This window comes from Ascaphus truei, chromosome 1 (genome assembly GCF_040206685.1).
Source record: "Ascaphus truei isolate aAscTru1 chromosome 1, aAscTru1.hap1, whole genome shotgun sequence".
NCBI classification, from domain to species: domain Eukaryota; kingdom Metazoa; phylum Chordata; class Amphibia; order Anura; family Ascaphidae; genus Ascaphus; species Ascaphus truei.
Window position 1 is genome coordinate 405,580,032 of NC_134483.1, and position 23,267 is coordinate 405,603,298.

General features: G+C 45.5%; 1 long non-coding RNA gene across 1 annotated transcript; it reads right to left on the minus strand.

Moving 5' to 3' along the window:
- Positions 1-1,731: 1,731 nt before the first annotated feature.
- On the minus strand, positions 1,732-14,868 carry LOC142471313 (uncharacterized). Its single transcript, XR_012789391.1, has 3 exons — positions 14,583-14,868; positions 7,489-7,615; positions 1,732-2,009 (listed from the first exon to the last, which is right to left on the minus strand). It is a non-coding gene; the product is annotated as an uncharacterized LOC142471313 (long non-coding RNA).
- Between the last annotated feature and the right edge of the window lie 8,399 nt (positions 14,869-23,267).

The following is a 23,267-nucleotide window of genomic DNA, read 5'->3' on the forward strand; positions in this document are numbered from 1 at the left end:
TTTATTTGGTGAACCCCTCCCTGGGAATCACTGGCAAAAAGGCACTGCACAAAGCACACATGGACAGAATGTGGCTGATACGACCAATCACACATATTGTACACAGAACGTGTTCATGTTTTTATCAAGGGTTTGTGCTGCTGTATAAGTGAAATGTTCCCAGCTTTATCTGCTGTGCTTTCTGAATGTTTGCAGCGATAAAACAAATAGAAACATTAGTAACGCCTAAATATTAACTAAGAATGGCTACTTCAGCTTTAATCTACTACCCTGTATTTGCAACTGGCCTCGCTAACCTAGCCAAACTCCTCTTGACTTTTTGGGAGTGTTTTCTGATTGGTGATTACTCGGTATTATCTTACAGAAGCTGTGTAGGGAAACTAATGTCTCAATGTTAAAGGTGCAATCCCTCTTATCTTAAAAAATAAATAAAATTTTGTAAACAATTAAACAATGTAACTTAATTCCATAAACAAACGTAATTCTTCTTAAAGCAAAAAGGTGGCAGCTAGGGTTTCTAGGGAAATTTAAGCATTTTTCTTCTTTTCAATGGGAGCTCAATTGGGGAAGGTGCTTGTCCATCAAATGTTTCCTTTATTCTTAACCCACTCCTTGCCTTTATTTTAAAGGGTCAATTAATATAAAGAGGACATGGGGCTTTGTAGTGCGATGATATCATACAAAATTTATTTATTTATAAAATATTTTACCAGGAAGTAATACATTGAGAGTTACCTCTCGTTTTCAAGTATGTCCTGGGCACAGAGTTATGACAAATAATACATGTTTACAAATACAATTACATAATGAGCAGGGTATATATTATATACAAGACATTGCATGCACAGTTAAAGATAATTTGTATTATGGGCGTATGAAACAATTACAGACCACATTAAAAAGGAAGCTTATATATATTTGGGCCTTGCACGATCGGGGGGTTGTTCCCAACACAGCTATATGATTAAATGGGCAGAAGATTTGAATGCAAAGATCGATAGAGAAGATTGGGAGGATATCTGGGAAGCAGCTTCAAAAACATCAATCTGTACCACTATTAAGGAGAATATTTATAAATTATTGTTTCATTGGTACCTAACCCCAAGCAGGCTGAGCCAGATTTTCCCCGGGTCCCCGGATTTGTGCTGGAGGGGATGCGGGCAAAAAGGAGATATGGCTCATATTTGGTGGAATTGTCCAAAAATTCAGGTATTCTGGGTCATGATTCAAACATTGATCCGAGAGTACCTGGGGGTGGAGGTGGAGGTGGAACCGCTGACCATGGTGCTGGCCAAACCAATCAAAGATCTGGAAACGGCGGAAAGTAAAATGACAATTCACGTGTTTACGGCAGCCCGCTGTGCTATTGCAGCGGCCTGGAAAAAGGTGAACGCGCCCTCTAGACAGACGGTGTTACGGAGACTAAGGGAAATAAAAATGATGGAGCTCCTTTCAGCGCAATTGAGCCACAAACTTGACAAATTTCACAAAATCTGGGAAATTTGGCCTGGCAATTAGGAACACATAGACATAACTACAGAGAAACTAGATAAATGGGCTTTCCCCCTCCCCCCCTTTCTTTCTCTTCTTTTCTCTGTTCTTCTCTATTCTTTTCTAAATTCTACGAGAGTCATGCAAGGAGGCGGCTGCTTCCCTAGCACAGCCTAAGATGTGGAAACAGATCATATTAACACAAAGACTATGTTAAAACGAATATTTTATTTAAGCACTGATAACGAAATGTAGAGGGTTTTTTTTTTTGTTTTAAACACAACTGGTAATACTTGAACAATATATGTGTACCAATGTTGAATATTTGTTGTGTCTCTCCAAAACAATTTAAAAAATTGAAACAAACAAAAAAAAAAAACAAAAGCTTTAAAACCTTCCATTAGCTTACACATGTTCAGTTGCCTCACAAAACTGGCCATGTTGTTGTGCTTGAAGTACTTGGGGAGGATATCTTTGGCAAACCTTTGTTCATCCAGCACCAGGAAACTTTGTCCATTCTGAAATAGAAGACGTGAATAGTTAAAAGGTGAAGTTAGATACAAGCAGGACCGAACTAAAAAAGAATGACTAAGTTTATCTTGGTAACATTTCTAAACAATGTGACCCAAACAGAAGAACGAAAAAGTGCAAACTTCAGAACAAAAACGGTCTTTGCTTGCGCATCCTGGATCACAAAAGCAATATAGAATAAAGCCGAGACAGGTCTACAAAGTCTCTCGGCTGTAAAACGCAGAGTAAGAAACCTTGCACCAGATTTCTCCAGGAAAAAAAGGCCCTGTAGCAATTGAATGCTTTGCCTTGATACACATCATCATCCTCTACAGCAGGGCTGCACAACACGCGGCCCGCGGGCCGCATGCGGCCCGCCTGGCCTCTCTGTGTGGCCATCGATGAGATTTAAAAAAAAAAAAAAAAAAACTTTGAAAAAAAAAAAAACTTTGAAAAAAAAAAACTTTGAAAAAAAATAAAACTTTGAAAAAAACAAAATGGCGGCGATTCCCCGCGGTCCCGGCGCGCATCCGCAGGGCCCGCTCCCGCTCCTTGCTCCCTCCCACCACCCCCACCCCCACCCCCACCCCCCGCTCGCAACGTGGGACGGAGGGGGAAGTCACAGCCAGCTGAGCTCTTCTGCGGCCGCTCCCCCCCCCTGATCCGAACTTGGATATGTGCAGGGGGGTGAGGTGAGGTGCATTGAGGTGAGGTGCAGGGGGGTGATGTGAGGTGCAGGGGTGATTGGAGGTGCAGGGGGGTGATTGGAGGTGCAGGGGGGTGATTGGAGGTGCAGGGGATGTGATGTGCAGGAGAGGGGGGGTGATGTACAGGAGGGGTGATGTGAGGTGCAGGGGGTGAGGTGCAGGGGTGATTGGAGGTGCAGGGGGTGATTGGAGGTGCAGGGGGGTGATTGGAGGTGCAGGGGGGTGAGGTGCAGGGGATGTGATGTGCAGGCGGGGTGATGTGAGGTGCAGGGGTGATTGGAGGTGCAGGGGGGTGATTGGAGGTGCAGGGGGGTGAGGTGCAGGGGATGTGATGTGCAGGAGGGGGGGGTGATGTGCAGGAGGAGTGATGTGAGGTGCAGGGGGTGAGGTGCAGGGGTGATTGGAGGTGCAGGGGGGTGATTGGAGGTGCAGGGGGGTGATTGGAGGTGCAGGGGGGTGATTGGAGGTGCAGGGGGGTGATTGGAGGTGAGGGGGGTGATTGGAGGTGCAGGGGGTGATTGGAGGTGCAGGGGGGTGATTGGAGGTGCAGGGGATGTGATGTGCAGGAGGAGTGATGTGAGGTGCAGGGGGTGAGGTGCAGGGGGGTGATTGGAGGTGCAGGGGGGTGATTGGCGGTGCAGGAGTTGATTGGAGGTGCAGGGGGGTGATTGGAGGTGCAGGGGGGTGATTGGAGGTGCAGGGGGTGATTGGAGGTGCAGGGGGGTGAGGTGCAGGGGATGTGATGTGCAGGAGGGGGGGGTGATGTGCAGGAGGGGTGATGTGAGGTGCAGGGGGTGAGGTGCAGGGGTGATTGGAGGTGCAGGAGGGGGGGTGATGTGCAGGAGGGGGGGTGATGTGCAGGAGGGGGGGTGATGTGCAGGAGGAGTGATGTGAGGTGCAGGGGTGATGTGAGGTGCAGGGGTGATGTGAGGTGCAGGGGTGATGTGAGGTGCAGGGGTGATGTGAGGTGCAGGGGATGATAGGAGGTGCAGGGGGTGATGTGCAGGGGATGTGATGTGCAGGGGGTGAGGTGCAGGGGGGTGATTGGAGGTGGAGGGGGGTGAGGTGCAGGGGATGTGATGTGCAGGAGGGGGGAGGTGATGTGCAGGAGGGGGGGTGATGTGCAGGAGGAGTGATGTGAGGTGCAGGGGTGATGTGAGGTGCAGGGGTGATGTGAGGTGCAGGGGTGATGTGAGGTGCAGGGGTGATGTGAGGTGCAGGGGATGATAGGAGGTGCAGGGGGTGATGTGCAGGGGATGTGATGTGCAGGAGGGGGGAGGTGAGGTGCAGGGGGTGAGGTGCAGGGGGGTGATTGGAGGTGGAGGGGGGTGAGGTGCAGGGGATGTGATGTGCAGGAGGGGGGAGGTGAAGTGCAGGAGGGGTGATGTGAGGTGCAGGGGTGATGTGAGGTGCAGGGGTGATGTGAGGTGCAGGGGTGATGTGAGGTGCAGGGGATGATAGGAGGTGCAGGGGGTGATGTGCAGGGGATGTGATGTGCAGGAGGGGGGAGGTGAGGTGCAGGGGGTGAGGTGCAGGGGGGTGATTGGAGGTGCAGGGGGTGATTGGAGGTGCAGGGGGGTGATTGGAGATGCAGGGGGGTGATTGGAGGTGCAGGGGATGTGATGTGCAGGAGGGGGGAGGTGAGGTGCAGGGGGTGAGGTGCAGGGGTGATTGGAGGTGCAGGCGTGTGATTGGAGGTGCAGGGGGGTGATTGGAGGTGCAGGGGATGTGATGTGCAGGAGGGGGGAGGTGATGTGCAGGAGGGGTGATGTGAGGTGCAGGGGTGATGTGAGGTGCAGGGGTGATGTGAGGTGCAGGGGTGATGTGAGGTGCAGGGGTGATGTGAGGTGCAGGGGTGATGTGAGGTGCAGGGGTGATGTGAGGTGCAGGGGGTGAGGTGCAGGGGATGTGATGTGCAGGAGGGGGGAGGTGATGTGCAGGAGGGGTGATGTGAGGTGCAGGGGGGTGATTGGAGGTGCAGGGGGGTGATTGGAGGTGCAGGGGGGTGATTGGAGGTGCAGGGGGGTGATTGGAGGTGCAGGGGGTGAGGTGCAGGGGATGTGATGTGCAGGAGGGGGGAGGTGAGGTGCAGGGGGTGAGGTGCAGGGGTGATTGGAGGTGCAGGTGTGTGATTGGAGGTGCAGGGGGTGATTGGAGGTGCAGGGGGGTGAGGTGCAGGGGATGTGATGTGCAGGAGGGGGGAGGTGATGTGCAGGAGGGGTGATGTGCAGGAGGGGTGATGTGAGGTGCAGGGGTGATGTGAGGTGCAGGGGTGATGTGAGGTGCAGGGGATGATGTGAGGTGCAGGGGATGATGTGAGGTGCAGGGGATGATGTGAGGTGCAGGGGATGATGTGAGGTGCAGGGGATGATGTGAGGTGCAGGGGATGATGTGAGGTGCAGGGGATGATGTGAGGTGCAGGGGATGATGTGAGGTGCAGGGGATGATGTGAGGTGCAGGGGATGATGTGAGGTGCAGGGGATGATGTGAGGTGCAGGGGATGATAGGAGGTGCAGGGGGTGAGGTGCAGGGGATGTGATGTGCAGGAGGGGGGAGGTGATGTGCAGGAGGGGTGATGTGAGGTGCAGGGGTGATGTGAGGTGCAGGGGTGATTGGAGGTGCAGGGGGAGAGAGTGGTGTGAGGTGCAAGGGGAGAGAGTGATCTGAGGTGCAGGGGGGAGTGATGTGAGGTGCAGGGGGGAGAGTGATGTGAGGTGCAGGGGGGGAGAGTGATGTGTGGTGCAGGGGGGGAGAGTGATGTGAGGTGCAGGGGGGGAGAGTGATGTGAGGTGCAAGCGGAGAGAGTGATGTGAGGTGCAAAGGGAGAGAGTGATGTGAGGTGCAAGGGGAGAGAGTGGTGTGTGGTGCAGGGGGGAAGAGTGGTGTGTGGTGCAGGGGGGGAGAGTGGTGTGAGGTGCAGGGGGGAGAGTGGTGTGAGATGCAGGGGGGAGAGTGGTGTGAGGTGCAGGGGGGAGAGTGGTGTGAGGTGCAGGGGGGGAGAGTGGTGTGAGGTGCAGGGGGGAGAGTGGTGGGAGGTGCAGGGGGGAGAGTGGTGGGAGGTGCAGGGGGGGAGAGTGGTGTGAGGTGCAGGGGGGGAGAGTGGTGTGAGGTGCAGGGGGGGAGAGTGGTGTGAGGTGCAGGGGGGGAGAGTGGTGTGAGGTGCAGGGGGGGAGAGTGGTGTGAGGTGCACGGGGGGAGAAGGATGTGAGGTGCAGGGGGGTGGGATGTGTGTGGTGTGCAGGGGGGTATTGTGTGTTTGATTTGGAGAGGGAGTATTATGTGTGTGGGTGAGGGGGAGATGGGGGTCTGAGAGATAGATGGGGAGTATCGCAAAGGTTGATTGTGAGGGGTTCTGGGGGAGATATGAGGATGATGATGATGATGATGATGATTTTACCCGTGCGGCCCAATTTTTTTTTCCTTGGAGCAGTTCGGCCCTTCTCGCTTTACGAGTTGTGCAGGCCTGCTCTATAGAGTCTCCACCACTTTAGAGTGTTTACAAATAAAAAAACAACACCAGAAGGTTTACAGTACAGCGGAGCTGGCTGCTCCAAACATGAATTCTCATATTCCAAAAACTCACAACCTCTGAGTCTAATAGCTTGTAACGTATTTATTTATGCTTTCTGATGTTTTATCGTTTATTTTATGAACCGTCTGCATTTATATACTGTATGTTTTCTGCAAGATTATTTTTCTGTAACCAAGCACTGTACAACTTTTTCGTTTATTAAATCTAAAATGTAAAAAAAAAAAAGGAAGCAGCTGGAGGAAATCACTCCCTCCCTTATGTCAGTTTACTGTGAATACCAACTAATATTGGAAAATATTACTACAGTAGGTGTCTGATCCTTGTAAAAAAAAAAAAAGGAGGGGGATCAATTGTCCCGATTTAACATGTTACTGCAATTGGTTCAATTTGTTTTTCAGAGGCCTTTAACATTAAGTTGAATGTTGAACACTGTTACAAGTGCGGAAGAGCTTTCTGGTTTAAGAAATGGGGAAAAAAATTGTTCTTTGAGACCTAAGAAAGTTGTGTGCCTATGGTCTATAACCTTTGGGGTCACCAGAATCCCCACGTGGCTAAAAATATGTATTTGAGGGTCAACAGGCATGCAGAAGCCCAATCAAATGCCCCATTGGCTCTTGGAAACGTTGTTTTGTTACAAGAAGGAGCTCATAAGAAGCTAATATCTGTTTTTATAACATTTATTGAAAATGTCCATTTTCCATTTTTTATTTTGTTTCAAACAATTCTCATTTATTGCTACCTTATAATGGAGCTAGCAAGAACAAAGGAGCAGGTCAGCCTACTTTAAAGACAGTAAGTACCTTACCAGGAAGCCACACCTGCTCAGTTTTAAAGCAACAGTAAGTTCTATTTTGAACATTCTCAGCTTGTTGAAAAAACACATTTAGCATAATTGTGTTGGACTCTGTTATAAGCACATTCTCACATTACTTAAACATCAACAAGCATATAACCTTTAAAGTTTTTTTTTTTTTTACAAAAAATAATAGCATAAGTCTAACAGTGAATCACAGTTGGAATGGCTCCTTTACGTACATATACTTTACATTTACTGTCAGTTTTCATAGATGGTGAGTTTCAAAGAGACAGAAATGGAAACCTGGAAGACTAAGTTTATAGTGGGTTAAAGAAAAGGATATAAACCTTCCGTTATACAAGACTTGGCAAAGACAAGAAGCTCATGAGTCCATTTCCATGTCTTCTACAGCTTCCCGAAAAGAACTAGACGGTAGTACTCAATTAACTCACAATTTGTTGATCATCCACAAGATGAGGCAAAGCGTCCCAGAGATAGCTTAGTTCAATCATAGCATTGTTATTTGTGGCGAAAGGAATACATTGACGACGTTTCTGTCCACACCGGGCCTTTCATCAGCTAGATGAGAAAAACAGTGATGTTGACGCTATTAAACTTTTTAGATATCATTATTTTTTGTCCTTAAACAATTTTTTAAACCAAATAACTTGCACAAAATGTGAGATTGACACTAATACCTGAATTATGCAAATGACAACTGTACCAAACCGAGAGAAATCAAAGGAATGCCCTGAAGTCAGCTTTGTTTTGTGCATTATTGCGCCCATCGCCCCGCTGAGGAGAGGAGGCGACAGAATAATTTCTATTGACAAAATAATGTAAGTGAATTTTCACACACGATTGTTGATCCCCTTTGGGTATGAATCAGACCAATAACTTTAGGGCATTCCTTTGATTGCCCTCAATTTGTTACAGTTGTCATTTGTAAAATTCAGGTATTAGTGTCAATGCATCAAGATTAAATTATGTCTACATTTTTTGTGGTGCTGTGGTACCAATCCCTTTTTTTTCTATTTTACAACTTCCCAAAACTTGCTTCACTCCACTGTCACACGTATCACTGTTTAGCTTTCTATCTGTTTTAAAAATCAATGTTTCTCTAGAGCATTTGCTCTCAGTTTGCCTAGCAAAGACCCAGTTAAGTAAGTGCAGAATCAGAAAGCCAACTCAGTCAGCTTTTTTTTGTCTGGTGTGATTATCAGTCTGATCTTCATTTGTGATCCTGCACTGGGAAGCTGCCAGTGATACAAAGTAGACACAATAAGTTTATGATGGATAACATTTTTTACCAAAAACCTCCACTGTACAGGGCACAGTAAAGATAAGATGTTTATGAGAAAACTTGCAAGTAAAGCACCTACAGTCCCTGCTCATTCCTCTGCATCAATGGCAGAATGATTAAATTTAAATGTAACCTCACTTATTTGAGTTTGAACCATGACTCTTACGGGGTACAAGAAAGGGCCTGCCAGAGTAATGTGTGGGTGGCCGCGTTGGCAAAAAAAAGGGCTTAAAAACCAGCCTTAAACAAGCCAGCAATTTATTACATGAGAATGTAATGTATTCATTGGGATAGGGCAGAGGTTCTCAGCTCCAGTCCTCAGGATTCCCCAACAGGTCAAGTTTAAGGATATCCCTGCTTCAGCACAGGTGGTGCAGTCTTTGACTGAGCCACAGATTGAGCCACCTGTGCTGAAGCAGGGATATCCTGAAAATGTGATCTGTTTGTGGTTCTTGAGAACTGTGGTCTAGAACCCCTGGGACTGGGAATATATTAAGCTTTGTGTACATAATGCGTGAAGTGACTGTTTGGTAAAGAATGGCAAAACCACCACTGCTCAATGTGTACATTGGTGATTCCAATGTTTTTTATATTCCGAGAAATGTTGCTGCGCAGTTAAAAAGACTATAAATTTCAAACGAAATGTTATTAACGATGCCACCGAGCTGAGTACATTTAATGTATTGCAACATCGGTTACATGGTAATTAGTGGGTGCACTCATTAAAATATCCCTAGCTCCACTCCAAAGGTTTAATCTTTTAATTGTACGTTTGCGATGGTTATTCACTAACTGCTGCAACAACATTTTCCATTCTGCTTCATGAAGCACAACGTTTGAGCAGTTGAAGCGTTAGTAAGAATATAAATATTTTATACTGCCCATCACAGGCCATTAAAAAATAACCAAGCACTTGCATTGCCTCCAATCTTCTGGTTTAGAACCTTCAAATCCGTTGGTTCGGTAAATGTCCTGTGTTGAGATCATTCCAAAGCCAACCTGAATAATGTGCAGTGACAGCGGGCCTTGGCATCCTTTAGCACCAGGTTGTTGTGCTTTGAGATCTTGGCAGTGTCACAAGTAACAAAGCACTTCTGGGAGAAGGGATGGATGTGTTGGGGCACGCTGCCCTCCCTTTGGCACGACGTGCAAGAATTTGTACGTTAGTATTTCTGGGCTGCATGCATTGCCCTCAGGGTACTGATCTGCCAAGTAGTGCTAAAGGCATCATGCACTTGATAGGATTTCATGCTAATCCTTGCGAGAAAGGCGGAGTGTGAGAACAAATAATGTTAGCTGTGTGTTTAGTAATCCAGAGATAATGCAATCTCCGTGTAGCAGTGTTTTCTGTTGGCTGTAAACTTGTGCAAGTAAAAAGGTTCTTTCAGATAAATAACACGCAAAACGTTGAAACGTTTTGAAATAAACGTCGAAATATGTGTATACCATATTTTAGGAAATAGCTTTTTTTCCCCCAGGATACATATTTTTGTACAAAAATGCACTTCATCTTTCTTTTTTTAGGAAAAACACAAATTTTGGGCTGACTAAATTATTTTAACCCATTATACATAGCTTCATAGTGGGGGTCCGTCACTGGACCAAGGTAACACGTGGCATGTTTAATAGGTTAAGGATATAGGTCGACAGATGCCTTTAAACCGGACATGTATGTTTTCAAACCATTTTGTCAATGTTTTTATTTTTCACGGTAACCAAATGCTGTGTGGGGAAGAAGGCGTTTACAATCTGTATTTAATCTCTTTCATTGTTACGCTCAGAATCTGACACTGTCATCACCAGAAAAGAGATCTTAAGAGGATCAGGATTGTTTTTTTTTTAAAGTATTTTTTTTTCACAGAAATCAGATAGGTAAAACTTTTACTATAATGGTGATCACATTTTATTTTAGGAAAGTCGGTTACATACATAAGTTGTGTATGTTTTTTGTTGGCTTAAAGCAATCCCCCCCCCCCCCATAAAAGCCTATATGATTTTAACTCACAATGTTAGCACATTGCCCTCTGACTCGTACTATCTCTTTTAAAGAAAATGGGACTTTCTTATCCTCTAGCGTCTGAGGTTACCATGGTACACTTTATACTGCACTCTCAGCTTCATTGTAACCTCACATAAGGCCAGATACACATTCTGTGGGGGCCCAATGAAGCCTGGTCTTGGACGTTTGCCCGTGGCCTTTTGAACGCCCCTAGTGCTCCGGTGCCACCAAAACTCACCACCAAGCACCTCGCTGCTTAAAATGTGGCCCCGACGCCATGTTTCAATGTTCCATATCGTGTGGCCGCCACTCATGTCAGTGTCCCGGATCGCTGCTGCTCCGAGTCCTGCGCACACAGCGTTCCTACGAGCCATCTTTAAATGTCCCGTGGGACAGTACCCATGCTGCTTCACGTCATAATCCCAAATGGAAAAATGTCGAAGATGCAACAAGTGTAAGTAGCTAGCACACACCTTTCTTAGGCCGCGCTTATAGTGACGGCGACGCGACATCGCCCGAAACAAATGCATTGCCGCCGCCGCGTGCGCTTATAGTAAGCACGACGGCAACAATGCGACGGAGCGACGGAGCGAAAACTGCTAGCCAGCGAAATTTGATTTTTCAAGGGCTGTCGCCTCATGTGACGGCCCTTGAACCAATCAAATGGCCGGAAACCCGCGACGCCGCCACCCGGCGAAATATTACTTTCGCCTGTTGCGACGGTGACGGGTGACGTCACCCGTCGTGTCACCGTCGCAATCGACGGCACTATAGGCGCGGCCTTTTGATTGGAGAGAACATGGAATTAGTTGACAGTACCCCTAACCAATACTAAGGGAAACAAGCATGCGTATCTCCCCAGCGTAGGAGTGAGAGCTACCAGGGACAGAAGCACAGGGTAACTTTATGATTTGCCACCAGTTAATATATCTAGTGTGACGTATGTCCGTGTATGGCGAGCCTTATAAAAGCATGTTGAATAAAGCTCTTTCTGTACTATAAAAGTTCCTGGCGCCAATTCTTATTCTATCTGCATATCCACGGCCAGCCAGCACCAACCCAGCATCCTGAACTGGTATGAGAGACTGAGCATTGCCATCTACTGAATATAGTTGATTCAATGTAAACACCTTTAGAGCTGTGCAAGGAGGGTTAGATGATGAATGAAAAAGAAAAATGGCTGCAGATTCATACATATTTGTCGACATAAAAATGATAAAAGTTGCATTGGCAATTTGACAATCTAGTATATATAGTCAATTAAAAAAGAAGACAATATACTTTTGAAGCACATACAAAGTGGGCCAAGATGTTCTGAAGTGCTGTCCAATTCTGTTTATATGATATACCCCACATAATTGTCCCAGAAACAATTATAGTAAAAGTAGCAAGATGTAATATAATATATGGTAGATTCTTTTTCTTTTTTTTAAATAACAAACAACAACAAAAGTATGAGCTTAGTAAAATCAACACTGCACACCAGCAGGAGCACCAGTGTTCAAAACATGTCAGAGGAAGAGGCCATGGAGGAAGCATCAGGAACAAGTAGCATGAGAATGTGTATGTTAGAGAATTCTACACCATTATTCATTAAAAAAATCAATGATGGTGCTTCGTCATAATTCCAAACTGAAAGATGTCCAAGATGCAACCAGTGTAAGTAGCAAGTACACACCTTTCTTATGATTGTTAACTAATTCCATGTTCTTTCCAATGATAGTATCCCCAACAGTAAGGGACAAGGAGTGAGAGTAAGACAAGAGAAGGTTAAAAAAAAATCAATTGGGACTGAGTCAATTGCTTTCAGGGTGAGGAAGAAGAGGATGTTGGATCTCCACCGTCACTTAAATGGGGAGGCACAACTAAAGGGCCAAGGTGATTTTCAGCGTGCTGTAAGGATGGCACAGTCCACTGTACTAAATAACGGAATTGGCAGCAGTGTCTCAGCTGCACATGCTCACAATGACGACCGTGATCTCACATACGCATTTAGCTCACTCATACTAATAATGTCCAAGCAGAGCAGACACTGCAGCACTATGCCCTGCCATGCTATAGAGTGCAAAGTTTGCGGACACTGGACACTGCATTCTACTCTATTTGGACCTTATTTCCTGGGGTCTCTGGGATGGGTGTGAATGTGGGGAGAAGAAATTCCACAGACAGGGTAACGGGTCAAGGAGAACCACCTGAGGAACTTCCCACAGGACTCTTCTTAGGAGCAGAACTCCTAGAAATGGTGGACTTTGGAGTCCATCTGGGACTGGGGTGCCACCTTGGTGAAGGTGTGACCTCATCCTTCGGGGGTGGTGGTCGCTAACCTATAGTGACCTGGAGCTGGAAACTTGCATCTGGAGGAAGATGCAGACATAGAGGATTGCTGATGGCGCTTCTTCCATGTTATAGTGATTTCACGGTATATAGTTTTGCAGTGCAGGCGACCCCAGCGGGCACCTGCTTTCTCCCCTTCACACCGCTGCCCTGCATAGGATGCAATAGACCACCACATGGGTAATTCCCACACCAAAGAGGTGGTTCCTCTTGGTGCATGTTCATGTGATGTCTGCAGGCAAAGGGATAAGGATAAAATACCATCCTGGGGCCTACCACCATGATGTTTTGGATAGGAGCTGCGGTGCTCTCCCAACTCACCTCCTCAGTAAACTCACGAGAAGAGCCACCACCATCACTAATGTCACCCTCACCTTCTCGACTATGGCACCTGACTGTGGCTGCCAGAAGTACTGTCAACTGTTGTCCTACCAATCTGACCCTCCTGCAGTGTCCCCTGAACCTCCACCACATCGCTACAACCTTCTGATGGTTCCTCAGCTCAAGCCAGAGCAAAAAGAGCAGCAACAGAGGTGCGTGCTGCTGGGTATAGTAGAGCCAGGTAGTGCATCTCTGATGCAGGGACAGCAATTGAACTCTTGTAATGAGGTTCCATAACAGGCAAGAACTAGGCTCTGGTTCCATCCTTGTCTCCACGCTGCTGCATTTTCTGCTTACACATCTGTTCAAGAAGATGTACTTGGGCAAGGAAGCATTTACACTTACTGGCACTATTAAGACAGAATTCTTACAGCATCTATAGAAAAGCCAGAAAATCCTTAAAAAACTGACCAGCTTTTTCTAAGCCAGAGTGACTTCTAAAGTGAGTGAGTGAGATTGGAATATTTACTTCCTCCGGGTTCAATTCAGCCAGAACCTGTAAGCAGCATTCTTAGGCATGCACACAGGGGGTGCAACCACAGAACTACCACTACTGCAAAAGTAACTGGTAGAATTACTGCTGATGTTGTGCCTTCCAGGCTAAATGTGCCTCTAGAGCTGGCAAAATCCCTCATCAGTTTAACAGGACAGGGGAATAGAACCCCATTTCCTCAGCCAGGGCACCTCTCCCTAAAAAATAAAACAAGAAATAATATAACAAAACAACACAAGAATTTTTTTTAAATGAAGAGAAATCTCACTGTCCCTGCATTCCTACATTTCTGGCTAACACCCAGCTTTGCTTTGCTCACTCCCAGTCCAAAACACTAACTGGAGCTGCAGGCTCATTTATAGACAACGTTCGAACTGTTTGATTGAAGCAAACCTTTTCACATGTCCTTGTGCAGCGATTTTGTTGAAAGCAAAAGAAAAAACTTTTTGTGAACGTTGCTTAGCAATTTGATTAAAACACCCGCAAATCGAATCTCAGCAAATTTGTGCATCTCCAGTCTGAAAGAATGGCCTAGTCAAAGTCCGCACCATAAACCCATCAAAATGTTGTGGCGGGACCTGAAGTGAGCTGCCCATGGTTCTGTAAGGAGGAATGGGCCAAGTGCCTCAAAACTGATGTGAGAGACTGACCAGCAGTTACAGGAAACGCTTAGTTTATGTCATTGCTGCTCAAGGGGGCGCCACCAGGTACTGAATCTAAAGGTTCACATACTTTTTCACACATGGATATTGAATGTTTAATCATTTGTGGATAGATAAATGTTGAAAAATGTTCATGTTTTTGTGTCATTTGTTTGATCAGGTTATATTTATCTATTATTAGGACTTAGATTAAGATCTAATAACATTTTAGGTTTGAAATATTTGAAATATTTATAAATCCTAAGGGATTCACTAACTTTTTCTCACCACTGTACTTAGATGTTATAATAATGTGAATGTAGCGTTGCTTCCCCCCCCCCCCCAGCCCCTCTGGGAGATCTTGCCTAAGCAATAGGTGTTGTGGTGCTTTTTACCTGTGAGGGTCCAGGAGAGATGAGCGTCTGCGATGGTAAGGGGAAACAGGACAGGCTTTTGGTGATCCTTCAGGTTCTTTCCGTGGTGTCAGTGCCTCCAGTCATAGCAGGATCCAGGGTTCCTGGAGACAGTCACCACCACGACACACTTCTCTCTCATACCCCTACCCAATAGACTGTTACTTAGGCAGGGGTATATAAAAAGGATTCTTTATTGAAGCAGTCACTGCAGTTTGTATTACAGCGTATGCATCATTTTTAGAATGGGTCCTAGGCCTCTGGATGGTGCTGACCTTCTTGCAATTTTGAGGCCTTGTGCTCTGCACAGAACTTGGGCTGCACTCAGCTCCAGGAGGAGCTGAAGGCAAGTCTCAACCCGAGGAGGGGCTGAGCTTGACTGAATACAATTTGAAAAACTTCCTCCTTAAGGCACGAGCTACACCATGATTGGCTGTACACAGACCCAGTTTCACCTCCACCCCTGTCACTCAGAGAGGCAGCATACAGCATGAGGGGCAGTAAACCCACAAGATAGCCTGACACTGCCTATAGCTATCAAAACATACGTGACAGGAGGCAGAAAGTATAGTCTGGACCAGCCATGGTCGAGGGGCTAAAATAGGGCAGCTATAGGACTTTGCAACTCTCAAACAGTTAATCTTTAAAGTAGCCAGTTCAGCTGAAGCTAATCAGCCTTGTCTGAATAGTCAGGAAGTGACTACAGAGATGCTGCACATGCTTTCATGAGAGAGAGATTGCTGCTAGAGAGGCACATGCTGAAAGACTGTTTTCCCCAGAGAAGAAGGGAGATAGAAGTGCTCCCCAACTGCGGAAGCTGGTTACAGAGGAACCTACAGAGGAGTTTCTCTGGGCTCAAGTGGGGCTGAGTTCCCCTAAGAAGAAGGACGACAGGGTTGTGTTGAAGCAGGGATATCTGCTCCAAAGGACTGATAGATTAGCCAAAACACTTTATTGTTGTATGCAGAGACTGTGTTACACTGTTGCATATGACTCTATTACTGCCCTGCAGGAGGTTTCTAATATGAAGAAAACCTTTAGGAAGAGGTCCATGGAAAAGGTGACAGTTGAGTTAAAACAGAATTAGGCTCTCCAGAACGGTAATACACAAGTGTCTCCCCTACAGGAAAAGGCATTGGCCATGCCCAAGCGTCTGGATGCAACGGAAACCAAGGTCTATGAAGACAAGGGTACAGTAGTAGTTGGGGACACTACCCCAATAAAAAATGAGATTTTAAAGGCTGAACCATCGAAGCAAGCGTTAACTAAGCCTTCACCCATCCTGCAGGCAGCAGCCAAAGATATTAAGGAGACTCTGAGCACACGAGGAAAAGATGGAGGTACATCTTCATAAACTGCCGGCTCAGAAGGCCTAGTACTTGCCCCGAAGGAAAGACTCTTCCGCAGGAAGGCAAGGAAAAGAAGAGGTGGATGTCAGACATGTCTGACAAAGAGGCTAGTGCATGGGAATAGTGCATGGGCCGCTCACAGGACAATGTTTCGCTGGAGGAGGGATATGTGATACCATCACTGCCCTCTAGGGGCCATGGTCGAGGGGCTAGAATAGGGCAGCTATAGGACTTTGCAACTCTCAAACAGTTAATCTTTAGAGTAGCCAGTTCAGCTGATGCTAATCAGTCTTGTCTGAATAGTCAGGATGCTGCCCATGCTGCCATGAGAGAGAGATTGCTGCTAGAGAGGCACATGCTGAGAGACTGTTTTCCCCAGAGAAGAAGGGAGATAGAAGTGCTCCCCAGCTGCGGAAGCTGGTTACAGAGGAACCTACAGAAGAGTTTCTCTGGGCTCAAGTGGGGCTGAGTTCCCCTAAGAAGAAGGACGACAAGGCTGTGCTGAAGCAGGGACATCTGCTCCAAAGGACTGATAGATAAGCAAAAACACTTTATTGTTGTATGCAGAGACTGTGTTACATGTTGCATATGCCAGGGCATGTTTTGGCTTGGGAACCAGCTTAACTGGCCATGCAGTTAGTGAGGGCGGAAGAGTCACTGACACAGTATGCTGAAGTGATAAACATATGTGTGCTTTAGCATACAAGCTGTTAAACTACTCCTGGAGAGGCTACATGCACCTGCAGCTAATTAAGCAGGAATGACTGCAGTTTTAAAAAGCAGGAAGTGGCTTACACTTGGAGTTAGTTTTTCCCCAGGAGGATAGATAGGCTTCTCCAAGCTAGGAAAGACCCTGATTCTTCTGGTTCCCCAGCCCTGCAACAAGCTCTGCTGCTGGGACCAGCTGGGACCCCAACCCAGGATAAAGACTGCTATGAGCTGGACACAACCTGCTTACCAGAACCAGCGTTCCTTATTGAACTTTGAATGTGCAGTACATGTTTTGGGCGGATAACCAGATTAGCTGGCTGCCCATTAGAAAAGGCCATAGGCAACAGGAATAGGTGTTTATGTTATGGTTTCTTTTGCCTTAAAGGGACAGTGCACCTAATGTTTATTTGTCTGGTGGATAATAAACCACTATAGTTAAGCTTTACACAGTGTCTCAGCATCTTACTGACTCTGCTGCAAGGCCGTCCTGCCATCCTCTGGGTGAACGCTGAAGGCCATGGCTTCCCATCGATTCTTCCTCCATGGGCATTGGCAATACCCCAGAAAAGACTTTCAATTTACGATATTGCTGTGTCGGGGACGGTGGCTTAGCCTCTCTGTCAGCTGCTGTATGGCTCCAGCGAGTACCTTATCTCCAACCGAGCTACGGGAACTGCGGTGGCTCCCACCAGACCGTTGGCGGACGCCAGATGCGGCGCTGGCCTCACTCCTGCTAGGACTCCCTGGGGAAGGTAAAGACGTAATCACCTGACTCTCCTCCACGCTAGGGACATCACTAGTTGTCTCCATTTTTATGGTCAGTTTGGGGTATTTGAGGGGACATCCGCCGTGTGGGGCTCCAGAAACTGTGTAACATTTTCCTCCGGTATATCACAGCGGCAGTTAACTAAAATCGGGCACTACTATGCAACACAATATAATGCAGTTACCCCAAACACTGAGTGGTTTTCCCCCAATGTACTGAGGATGCCAGGGCACCAATAACCCCAGATGTCCGTGCCTGCAATCCCACCCAAATGTGTGGTAGCGCTACCCCAGGCGATATGTTGTTGCACATTGGGTACCTGCCCGGGTACTCCAGTACCCAGGTTCTGCTTGCAGCAGTGTGCACGCCACGGGGCCTCCAACAATCCCCTCATGACTTATTGTCAGTCCTCCACGTGGGGTGAGCTCCTGCTGGAGTGTCTCACACAGATGTCTCTGAACCTGCAGTCTGGTCCCAGGCCGCAGGTCACTGCATTTAAGTCCATCCACCGCGCAGCCGTACTACTAAGCTCTAAGGGAAGGGTCCCTATCTGGGGCCTTCCCAACAATATTCCGCTAGGTATGACTGTGGCTATCTGGGGCCTAAGGGGCAAAGTCTGGCCTAGCCAAGGAAGCTACTGCTCCCTGGACAATACCTTCCAGCTTGTGGCCTCCCTCAGCTCTCCCCCGTGGGTTCCCCGCTCATGGAGGATATCCTGCTCCTTCAGGCTGCATGAATCTCATTGGCCCATGTGTATTCCAGCCCCCGTTCCCCCCCGAAGATTCTAAGACTCGTAGTCCCGTTACAGGGAGCCAATCCAACATGGCCGTCGCGCTCTTTTCCCATAATGTCTTTTGGGGCTTTTAGGTCCTATTGCCTTTTGCAGACTGTAACAGGGGACTTATCCCTGTTCAAACATGTGCCTCTAATCCAGCAGTGTGGTGGTTAACTGCTGGTAGACAATTAACCAATACCACCTGGCTGATTACAGGTGTCAGAAAAGCCTGCCTCTGAGACAGGAAAGAGAGATTCTTCCTTAGCTCACATGAGCTGAGCTGACCCAGGAAGCAGAGAGTTCCCTAATCCACAACTGGGCTGACCTGTGGAACAAACAGATGTCTTGGGCGACAGAGAGACTGCACGCTGCGAGCAAGACACAGGGGACAATACTTCTAAACCTGGATCCTGACATTACCTTAGCCCACAAGGGTGCGGACACCAGGGGAACAGCGAAGCCTTCCCCTACAGCTACAAGAGACAGATAAGACTTTTCTTATAAGACTGTTATCTATATATATATATATATATATGTCTCTATGATTTGGGCTGGTGAATCGCTGGGCTAACCACGCAGTTAACGAGGGCTGGACTGCAAGTGTAAATATACTCCAAAGTGGAGCAGATTTTGTTTACAGATTTTCACATGTTTGCTGTGTTTAAAGCGACAGGCGCAATAGAGCCTTATTTTAATTTCACTTTAAAACAGTCTCCATTGCGTACCTCTGCACATGTCCTCTTACACAGACATTTAAAGATGTCTGCCACAACTGTGCATGCGCAACAAGTCTGCAGCAGCCGCCGCTACCTTCCCCACTCACGCAGAGCTCCGGCATATCACTGATCAGCCAGGCAGTTCCCCCTCACTAGAGGTAAGGTGCAGGACTCGGCTACATACATATATATTTCCCCTGTCTGATACATATTCTATCACATGAGGATGTCAGGTTTTGTTTTAAGAAATGTTGTATTTTGTTTGATTATTTGTGCTGTTAAATAAATCATAATTTTCTATGATATTTGTTCTGAGTATACTTGAGTGCTGAGTTGGGACGCTTTTCTTTTTCTTTTCATTGTTATATTACTTCTAGTCCCTAGCACCGTTAGAGGTTATTATATTACTAATTTAAGTACTCATTATTTGCTTAGTCTGTTGCAGGCAGTTTGTCTTGTTGTAATATATAATATATATTCTTGCAATTTGGATAGTATGGGGGTCAAATTTACTCCCTTATAGACATCTGGTATCCAATTAGCAATTAATGTTTCTCTGCATTTGATTGGTCTAATCTACTATAAAATTATGCTTTACATCTATGCTATTACCCCTGATGAAGTCTTTCGAGAGGAAATGTGCAGGGAGTGCCTTGTGGACGTGATATTGTCCAGTTTGATCATTTATCACTCACTACTCTATTTACGGGACTATTTACTATTTGGTACACACTGATCCCAGCCGGCCACTTGCTGCATCTGCGGGGACTGCTATCATTCGTATCCTGTGACGTCATCGAGTTCTCGTGTGATTTGGAGCCGAGAACTCACTGCTGTGAAGCCAGATTTGGAGGAGGGCGGCGTCCCTCATGTTCCTCGGTACACGGAGGTTACCACTGAAGCTGCTGCAATTCCTCCACACCGGATAACTTCACCGAAGTCACCTGATACGTGGTTCTTGCGTCTGGCTGGTGATTGAGTTGTACTCATAACTGCTTTTTATTCCGATATGTTTGTGAGTGTGTTTTTACGCTATGAGTGCGCCTATTTTTGTTTGTCTTTGTAGATATATATATATATATATATATATATATATATATATATATATATATATATATATACTATATATATACATACAAATATCTCTGTTTACTTGTATTAATCCCTATAGAATTAGTGGAATAAATTGTAACATAATTCAAACGTATATTGATTTTATATTATTTTTCGGTTAAAGAAATCTCTCTGATTATAACCTGCAACATGTTCTTTGTACAAGTCCAGGGGGATAATTGCAACACATTTATTTATTTATTTATAAAATATTTTACCAGGAAGTAATACATTGAGAGTTACCTCTTGTTTTCAAGAATGTCCTGGGCACAGAGTAAAACAAATAATACATGGTTACAAGTACAGTTACATAAATGAACAGGGTATACATTATATACAAGACATTGCGTGCACAGTTAAAGAAAATATATATTATGAGCGTATGAAACAGTTACAGACCAGGTTAAAATGTGAGACAGCCTTAGATTTGAAAGAACTTAAACTGGTGGTGGATGTGAGAGTCTCTGGTAGGTTGTTCCAGTTTTGGGGTGCACAGAAGGAGAAGGAGGAACGTCCGGATACTTTGTTGAGCCTTGGGACCATGAATAGTCTTTTGGAGTCTGATCTCAGGTGATAAGTGCTGCAAGTGGTAGGGGTGAGGAGCTTGTTCAGGTAGCTGGGTAGCTTACCCATGAAGAATTTAAAGGCAAGACAGGAAAGGTGAACTTTGCACCTAGACTCTAGTGTTGACCAATCTAGTTCTTTGAGCATTTCGCAGTGATGTGTGTTGTAGTTGCATTGGAGAACAAAATGACAAATTGAATTGTAGAGGGTGTCACGTTTGCTAAGGTGGGTTTGAGGAGCCGAGCCATATACTATGTCTCCATAGTCAATAATTGGCATTAGCATCTGCTGTGCGATACGCTTTCTGACCAGGAGACTTAGGGAGGATTTGTTACTGTAAAGTACCCCTAGTTTGGCATAGGTCTTGGTTGTCAGGGTATCAATGTGCATCCCGAATGTTAAGTGGGAGTCAAACCATAAGCCCAGGTATTTAAAACTAGTGACAGGTGTTAGGGTGGTGTTAGCGTTGGTTCTAATCAGGAGCTCAGTCACTGGAAGCTTTACAAATTTAGTCTTGGTCCCAAATACCATTGTTACAGTCTTGTCAGTGTTTAAAAACAGTTTGTTTTGGGAAATCCAGTTTTCGAGTCTCAAAAAGTCAGACATACATATATTGCTATATAGCTATTGCAAGCATTATAAGCCTGCAGCCACGTGATGGCATGACCAGGATGCAGGTCCTGGAGGTTGGTGGCACCTCCTCCCAGGATATAAACTCACCCCTCCCCACTTTTTAAGTAGCAGGTTTTTCCATGTACCTGTGCAGGACAGGTCAATTGAGACCTTTCTCCCTCCACTGCAGAGGTAAGTGAGAATATTCACAGGTAGTGTTAGGACCGGCATACTGGTCATTCTGTGCCGTGGCTGCAGGTTTAAAATGCTATAGCCAAAGGGTTTAATTTAATGTCCCTTACTCATGAGAATATAAACAATGAAGTATTTAACTATGTATTTTGTCCCATTGGATGTAGCATTGGGTATTTTTGTCTTTAATTGTATACATTTGACCACTTTTTCTAGCACTCCTTTTGACACAAATATGTATATGATGTGGTGTGTTCTGGGGTTAGAGCTTGGAGGGACTGTGTGTACACTGATAAACTTACCTGCAGCATGAAACCTAAACAAAGCAAGTCTTCTTCTCAGGAAGTGGCACAGTTCTTCCACAACAGCGGCGGGACTTGGAAGATGGTGGAAAAAGAATCTGAGGCAGAAACAGAAGACTTGCTAAAAAAAACAGTAGGCAACGATTCAAACAGAAATGCAGAAAGCCTTATCAGAACTGAAACAGGAGTTAACCAGCCTGGGAGAATGAACAGGAAGGTGGATGACCTCATAAGGACCAAGAACGAGAGGGAACAAGAGGTGTATGACATATGCTCACACTAAGTACACTGTGATCGTATGTCACACACCTTTTTGTTCCCTCTAGTTAGCAGAGGCCCAAGAGGACATAGAAAACCATTCCAGATGGAACAACCTCAGGTTTAGAAATGTCCCCGAAGGAAAACATTACATTTTGTTATTGGACATATTGTACCGCATCTTGGTATATGTCCTTATCATTGAAATACATATTGGGAATAAAAATAATAATGATTTAAATAGTAATATTCTGCACATTTTACGTAGTGGGCATAGTACACATTCTGCATATTTTCCCCTAAATCTCCACATAATGCACCTGTATTAAAGCCACACATGGAAAAAACATAGACATTTGGATAAGTAAACAGGTAGGAATTTTAATGTGAAATATTCACCTGAAATAGAAACAACCAAATTAGGGGAAGTAATTTGTAAGTATGATTTTTGTTAATACTCTTTGTTATGAGCATAGTTTTACTTAACTTTGGGGAAAAGACTTAATTAAATGCTGGCAGGACATTTGTAACCTACATAAAAATGTATATACTGTACGTGGGAAATATGAATGTGTATGAGTAAGTGACAATATATACTGGTGAGGTAGTCCATTTAAGTCCTGTTTGCCTGGTTTAGGGAACAATTGGAAGATTAGGGTTGTCAACTAAATCAAATTTGTCAGGACAGATTGATCCAGTTCAGATTCTCTTGCCTGAAGGGCTCTTCCATCATCCTTCTGCATACACCGCCCAACCAAATCACCAAATAAAACAGTGACAAGTAATTTGGATGAAGAACAGCCACAACAGTTATTAAACAATAAATAAAATAATAATTACAATACAAGATCCTTGACAGCTTGCTATAAATAAAAAATGGAGAAAACACAAAGGAGAGTATAACATTGGAAGTGTAGGTGTCTGCTGAAAGGGTTTACCTTGACATGGTTGCAGGTTAAAAATGTTTTGGCCAAAAGATTGAATTAAATGACCCATACTTATGAGAAGAAACATATGTAAATGAACTAAATAATTTATCATATTGGATGTGCATTGGGACTTCTTTGTTTGCTGTTGTATAAATCTAAAACCATAAACAAAAAACTACAATATCAATGCTGGCTATCGGTCTAGTGGGCATGTACATAACTGTCTACCCCTTTTTATATCTTTTTTTTTAATATAAAGCCCTCTCCCACCGAAAACCTCTCTCATCCACTGCCCCAAACCTCTGGAATGCCCTTCCCCTCAATATCCAACAGGCACTCTGGAATGGAACATTTTGTCTGGGCCACCCCACCACAACAAA